The following is a 7,544-nucleotide window of genomic DNA, read 5'->3' as shown; positions in this document are numbered from 1 at the left end:
TTCCGGGATTAGGAGGTTTTCGCCAATTTTGGCCACCTGCCAGAGTATCCAACATGCTCTAAGGCTGTGAGTTGGTGTGGCGTCCTCTGTACTATGAATTTTACAGGGTCCATTAAGCCATCCTTCCAGTACGGTTCCATGCCCTGTAGAGGGTTTTTGCTTTTTGGTGTTTGACCCGGGTGTCTGGCGATGATGCACCCTTTTATTTCGGACTGGGCTTGCATTAAGGGCCGGATTGTCCCAAAATTTTGTTTCGGTTTTCCGGGCGCTTTCCATCGCACAGTACTTTCGTACTATGGACGCTAAGTCAACGAAGCGTGTAATATCACGGCGACTTATGGCGTTGAGTATTCCCTTGTCCGTGCAATTATTGCAGAAGGATAGAATTGCGTCTTCCTCGCGGCAGCCCTTTATCCTGTGCATAACCAGGAGGAATCTGGCCCAGTAATGATGTACTGTTTCTTTGGGCTCTTGCCTGATTTGGGATAGATCGGTAATGTTCGGGCGGGTGGGTGGAATTGAATCCGAAGCCTTACCCCTTCTGAGGCTCAGAGGCCGAGGAATTTCCGAACTCGAAAATTTGGATTCCTGGATGTCGTCCAATGAATCCAGTCGTCGCCTGATTCTAGGTTTAGGTTTTGAGTGATATCCTCCCCTCCGCGGACATCCGGCTTGGAGGGATCGGGAATCCGGACGTAGCGAGTCCTTAGGATAGATGAAGGGTCACCGCGCTGTCCCTCTACCACGGCAACGTGGTGGTTGGCTTGGGGAGAGTTAATCTCTCTCAGATCAGTTTTAGGCCCAATCTGGTCGTAATCCGTAGCGACTCCCAGGGCGGCAAAGCGATCCAAGAGCTCGTTTATGGAGGAAAGCTCTATTGGATCTAACTGCTCGGCAAGTTCCGAGTTGACATGAAGGTTGTTTTCGATGGCTCGACAGGTCATCGTCGGCGTAGAAGCCGAACAGGTGGTCATAAGAAAACCACCTAGCCGGAGGGTTTGGCCGACAGCCAAAGCTCCCTTAGCAACGGTGCCATCTTTAAAGATGGGGCGAGGCATCCTTCCTGATGGCGACGACACAGAGGAACTCTCAATGAAAGCATCAATGTCGGTGTCAAAACCGGCGGATCTCGGGTAGGGGGTCCCGAACTGTGCGTCTAGGCTGGATGGTAACAGGAGGCAGGGGACACGAAGTTTTACCCAGGTTCGGGCCCTCTCGATGGAGGTAAAACCCTACGTCCTGCTTGATTAATATTGATGATATGGGTAGTACAAGAGTTGATCTACCACGAGATCAGAGAGGCTAAACCCTAGAAGCTAGCCTATGGTATGATTGTTGATGTGTATGTTGTCCTACGGACTAGAACCCTCCGGTTTATATAGACACCGGATAGGGTTAGGGTTACATAGAGTCGGTTACAATGGTAGGAGGTCTGAACATCCGTATCGCCAAGCTTGCCTTCCACGCCAAGGAAAGTCCCTTCCGGACACGGGACGGAGTCTTCAATCTTGTATCTTCATAGCCCAGGAGTCCGGCTGAAGGTATAGTTCGGCTATCCGAACACCCCCTAATCCAGGACTCCCTCAGTAATCCTACTTGACTTTTGCATCAGTGATAAGTGAAGTTCTCTACATTCCTCGATTTTTAGTGTTAGGAGACAGAATATGTATCCTTAGTTACCTCTTCCTACATTTTTGGTTTGCCTTTTTTGACCCAAATAAACCACACCTTTACCATATTTTACACTGATGTCATATTTAATCGTTGGCATAGCTTTGGAAGTTCAGTTCAGATCAAAAGATCATCCCATATGCCCAGAAACTGTTTATGTTCAGATTATAAATCATATGCAATTTAATGTTTTTAAATGGATAGGGTGATTGGAAATAGATAAATGATATTAGCTTTGCATTGCGGATTATTTCCTTTTTTGGCTATAGGTTTTAGCCATTAAATTTAACTATAGGTTTGTTTATGTAACTTGTTCGCCTTTAGAACAGGATTTTGCGTGGCTTACAAAAGAAAAGAGTGAATGGTTGGTGCGTGGGAGTACACCATGGGTCTGGTCTGGATTGTTTTAGCTCGGATTTTGTCATCTTTTTTACCTCTTATTTCGCTTTGGGTGTGGTGTTAGGCGTTCCTTCCTTTTTTTTCTTTGTCTTTGCCTTAGCACTGAAATGCATATCTACTGTTTTGCAGGTAATCTGGTGTGAGCTCAAGGTAAAAGGCAAAGCCTAAAGGTAGGCAATCATCATTAGCTAGGTAGTCGATTATACAGTATGTAGCAAACATTGTTGTCTTCGACTGAATGTTTGACTTATTCTCATTCAATCTCACCTTTTCATTTGCATGACATCAGAACTGGAAACATCAAAATTGGTGCCCCGGTCATCTCTGCCCCTGGTGGTGCTCCTAGATGTACATCACTTCCTTGCCTCCTTGGCCGCTTCGGTGCCCGTGGCATTCGTCCTCGTCGGTGGGACGGTGCAAGGCACAACTCCGATGCGGCGGCGTGGATGTGCAGTGTAGGAAGTGGTTCCTCGCTGGCTGGACGGCGTTCAAGCGCAACCCCAACGCCCACTGAGTACTGCCTCAGCTACAACCTCCCTCGGTGAGCTCCATCTTCCTCCTGCTCCTCTTCTTTGGCTACTATATGGGACATGGCCAGGGCTATGATGATCAGTTATGGCTGATATAGGCATGCTCTCGAGCAGTCGAGGCACATGTGGGTATTAAGTTGGACACCCCCCCCCCTCGAAAAATCTTGTGCCTCGCCTGTAATTCACGTGCCCCATCGGTCGGAAGCCATTCTTGCTAGGGCAATGATGATTGCCGTGGCTGAAATAAGTGTACCTTTGAGCAATCGAGGCACCTGTGGGTATCAAGTTGGATCCTCCCTCTTGTCTCCAGAATCCTTTTTTCATCCTGTGATACTTATTGTTCTACCCTTGGATGGTCATTCTTGTTGAGTGATAACCAGGGCAGCTCAACTGTATAAACAGATTGATCTGGTGATAAGAGATGACGGGGGTAGGTTATATGATCGAGGAAAGGCGAGTCTAAGCCCACTATGCATTGAACCCTGAACTCTTTTTATTTGTATTTAAAGGTGTTGCTTATTTATGCTCCAGTGTTTATAGCCGTCTTATGTAAAGATTTCTTCTCTGTCATACCTTTATTGCATATAAGTTGTTCTTGATCTTTTATTATTTGTTGTTGGTTTTCGAGCTGTGGAATGTATTCCTAATCCTGATCTATAGAATTTCCTTTCTGAACTTGATGTCTAAGTTCTACTGGACAATGCTTATTTGGCCAGATGCTCATAGGTTAAGTTATTTGATGCATTGCTTTCACTATCAAATTGTTCGCTGCTTTGAGCATCTGGCTGCATACTGTATTGTTTTATATTTGGTGAACTGGACAAAGATAGCGTAGAGGGAGATCTTCTCTGTCGCGCCGACGGCAGCAACAAGGAAAATCCAGTCCACGGTGCCACCAATGAGAAAGGTAAAGACGAGCTGTCGGTCGCTTATTAATTCCGTGCCCCTAGCTATAGTGTCGATCAACAAATGGCTCGACCTGTCCTTAAGGTAATATTAGAGTCGTTTCTCCTGAGTGTGATCCGCTGATCCTTAGAGCCATTTTCTCACGAGTGTGATCATGAGATTAAATAATGGTCTCTTGCACACCAATTTGCTTTCTTACACTTTGTTACTTAGTTAGTCTTCGTTATATCATAACTCACAACTTTTCTAACTCTTCATTATATGTTCCGCTCTTTACTGAATCTTGATGTTGCATATTGAACCTTATGTATATTCTCCTTGCATCTAAATTGTTGCTTTCTACTCAATATTGTGTGTATATGTCCATCTGTGCATAATATGTGGCCCAAATGATGTGATATGTTCTTTTAGCCATGATCCAATTTATGTAGCGAGGCCGACGATTTGACCGTAACATTTTTTCTCCTCTGGTTGAATACTACATCTTTTTTGAAATTGTCCTAAATGTTTTATAGCTCCTAAGTAATGTATTATCGAAGCTGGCGGGAAAATATGTTGTGTCTTAAGATAATTATAAAATAACCGAATATATCAAACTGATAATGACATTGGATTAAATTTAGAGGAATATGGTAGAAAGTTTAACCTTCAATATTGTAGGTTTTCCTGATTGTCTGGCACCTTATTAGGAGATGACGACCGCTACCATGAATAGGTTTAAATGCCACATTGCTTCCATTGGACAAATCATGATAGAAAACTAATGTGCCTAAACTTATAACATAAACTACTGCTGCTTTGTTGTTTTTATCAAGGATGTTTTCTTTAAGCATATGCTAATCACAGACTATCTCCTATTTCACTTACATTATTCATAGGGCTCCAGGGATAACCACATTATTTTCACTTACATGTTCCTGATTCCTTCTTCGTCTCGCAGCTGGATCGGTGGGTGGCGACACGTTCGCTGTTTGGTCGAGTCGTCCACGGTGTTGTTGCTGCCGTCCAGGATGAGCTGCTCAGCCTGCTACTCCACGAGACTCCCTAGCAACAGCTGAAGAGAGGTTCCATGGGAACAAGCACCCATGGTTGTTGTCGCCGTTAGCATCGTCCCTTAACTGCGACCCTTTAGACCCTTTGCTGATCCAGCTCCCAGAAGGTCGGTGCCTGGTATAATTCCCCTTCTCTTCACCTTCTCCAACCACTGTAGTTTCAACTCCCGTTCTGATCCTATTTGTAATGATATTACTTGGCATAGGGGAAGGGAAGTGGTTTCTCTCTGTCGAGGGCGGCAAACAGAGATAGAGGAGGCAGATGTGATATGCTTGGTATTATGTTATGAGGATAGAGGGCCATGGATCTGGATGTGGAGGTCAGTGGCAGTATCGATGCATTTTTTCCTCTTCTACTCGATTCCTTGACATGTTTCCTTTCACTGTTAGATTGTGAAAGTCCATGTGACGTTCGTGTCAAGATGAGCGGCCGTTCCTGCTGACATTGTGTCAACTAGATGGTTGTATTCTTAAAACTTATCAATCAATTGGAGTCGGTTTCTATAATTGTTTTCCCTTCAGAAGTTTTTAACCTGCTTAATGCTTATTGTTCAGAATTTTAGGTGCTCTTTTGTCAGACATTGTGACATTTACTTACAATTTCTGAAGGCTTATGATCGTTACACATTTGATTTTGTTTTGCTACGTCCTGTTACTTTGTTAATTAGCAATATATAGGTAGTTCCATTTTTTGCACGCTGTATGGTGTATTCGTGAATGATAATGTACTCGCCTCTGACACAGTGCTGAGCTTTGGTTCACCATGGAGTGCACTGGCGAGCAGGCAGCTCCCCTCTGCAACGTTTCGTCATCAGGGAGGACGTTGTCTAGCATCGTCATCCTCGAGGTACGTCCTGGCGATGTCGACTCGGCTCTCTCCTGCACCTTCTCCTTCCCTGTTTCTCTTACCGCTGCTGTGCTCTTGACACTATTGTTCCCAACTTAAGCTTCTGCCACTTGGTTCTCAGCAGGAGAGGCACAACCTCCGCCACACCAAAGAGAAGGACGATGGCTTCCATGAAGAGATTTGTCGAAGTGACTACTGATGACCTACAGGCTACAAGTCTCAATCTTGATTTCCTTGTAGACTAAAAGCTGACATGCCATGTCTTTGTGAGATGCCAATGCGATGATAATTTGATGCCTGTAGCAGTTTTTTTATTTTCATTGAAATGAGTTTATAGATTCTGTAGTACCAATTTTCCTAGATAGAGTATTTACTGTATTGTTTCGGAAACCCGTCCAGGCCAAAGCATCTGATCATTTTTTTTATCAATTCTTTGATTTTTAGCATTTCATTATATATATATATATATATATATATATATATATATATATATATATATATATATATATATATTTCAGCTTATAGGTTCCCCCTTCTCCCTCTTTTTGCATGAGTCTGTTGTATCCATTATAATTTCCTGTTCTAATTTATTCACAATATATTGAAAATGCTAATCTGAAGGCACAACCTTAGTTAAGCTTGAATTTGTTTGCTGAGTATATTGTAAATCTTTGTCACACGTTCTAGAAATGAATGGTTCCATGCAGCTTCTGGGCGCTCTCAGGTTTGGGGACATCTATGGTGAAATTAGATGGGTATGAAGCTTCTGGAAAATGACAAGTCATGCGTGCTGCTGCAGTTCATCGCAGCCTGGCACTAACTCATAAAGGTCGTCGAGTCGGAAGACAGGATGATGCCCATCGACAACAAGTCCATTAAGCTCCATATCTGGAAATGGTATTTACTCTGGTCTGATCTACTATAACAATTACTACCAGCTGCATATGGAATGATGTGGCGCTTGAGTCCTTTATTGTACACAAAAATAAATAGCGTAATTTATTTGAGTCCTTTATCTAACCCATGGTTTCTGAAACGTGTGATCCAACACCATGGATCATATATGGATATACACATTCATCTTAATGTCGAAGTTTGTGAAATGCCAGTTCTATTAGTTGCGTGGAACTATTCTCTTATGGGATAAATACCTTTTGAGTCAATTTGCAGATCAACTACAAAAATAGTTCAGGAAATCCACTATCTTGGTTTAATGCCTTCTAATGAATTAAGGTTATCATGACTGTACATGACATGTAGACTTACCAAGAGGCTACTTATTTTAGTCTATTTTATAATCTGGTCGAGAACAAGGTGAGGTGTTGGCGATGCTTTGTTTTTAGAAACAATACCAATTATCACAGCGCCCCTCCTCATCAGCGGCGGCCGAGGACAGCGACTGCCAGATCACAGGGGTGGCGGGCCCTGACTGGCCCAGAGGTGTGCCCAGGAAGAGGGATGCCAGGGCGCCGAGCCAGGTCCATGGTGACCGCGTCAAGACCGTTCCGCCGAGGGGGAGGCTCCCTAGGGCGACCAAGGAGAAAGAGAGCAAGTTGGCCAAGGAGCTCAGGGTGAGATAGCCATACATAGTGTTTTCATCACTGCGTTGCCTTTTTGATCCGACAATGCTTGTGATTCCACTTGATTTTGCAGAGGGAGCTGGAGCGTACCTTGAACCAAATGAATGACTAGGTGCACATCTTACTGGCCACTTATTGTTATTGGTCCATATACTCCCTGCCCCTGCGCTCTGGCTTCTACTCGCAAGTAAGCTCGTCTTCCTCCTCTACCCCCTCCCCCTCCTCTTCTGTGAGGATCTTTGATTGGATTTGGGTAACCAGACCGCAGGAGATGAATCCTATTTGGAGATGAAGTGTGTATGCTAGCTTGATTTAGTTTATATATGAACCGCATATGCTGGCTTGATGGTGATAAATAGTAATTTAACTGTTGATTTTAGATTGAGAGTAACCAGTAGAGGATTATTCCATTGTGCTTAATGTTAATTGCCAGCTCTATATATCATAACTTGAATTGTTGTTAATAATCATAGATCATGAGTTCTCTACATTCATCTTTTGATGGATTGAAAATGAAATAAAACACATGTGTGTTTTAATTTCTTTTCTTCTCCCCTGG

The 7,544-nt window shown here is 43.6% G+C and overlaps 1 long non-coding RNA gene across 1 annotated transcript; it reads left to right on the top strand.

Moving 5' to 3' along the window:
- The first annotated feature begins 2,205 nt into the window (after nt 1–2,205).
- Nucleotides 2,206–2,611, top strand: LOC123154185 (uncharacterized). Its single transcript, XR_006476713.1, has 2 exons — nt 2,206–2,262; nt 2,360–2,611. It is a non-coding gene; the product is annotated as an uncharacterized lncRNA (long non-coding RNA).
- Nucleotides 2,612–7,544: the final 4,933 nt, after the last annotated feature.

This window comes from Triticum aestivum, chromosome 7A (assembly GCF_018294505.1).
Source record: "Triticum aestivum cultivar Chinese Spring chromosome 7A, IWGSC CS RefSeq v2.1, whole genome shotgun sequence".
Lineage (NCBI taxonomy): Eukaryota > Viridiplantae > Streptophyta > Magnoliopsida > Poales > Poaceae > Triticum > Triticum aestivum.
Note: the sequence above shows the minus strand (reverse complement) of the source record. Positions and strands in the feature narration are given on the sequence as shown.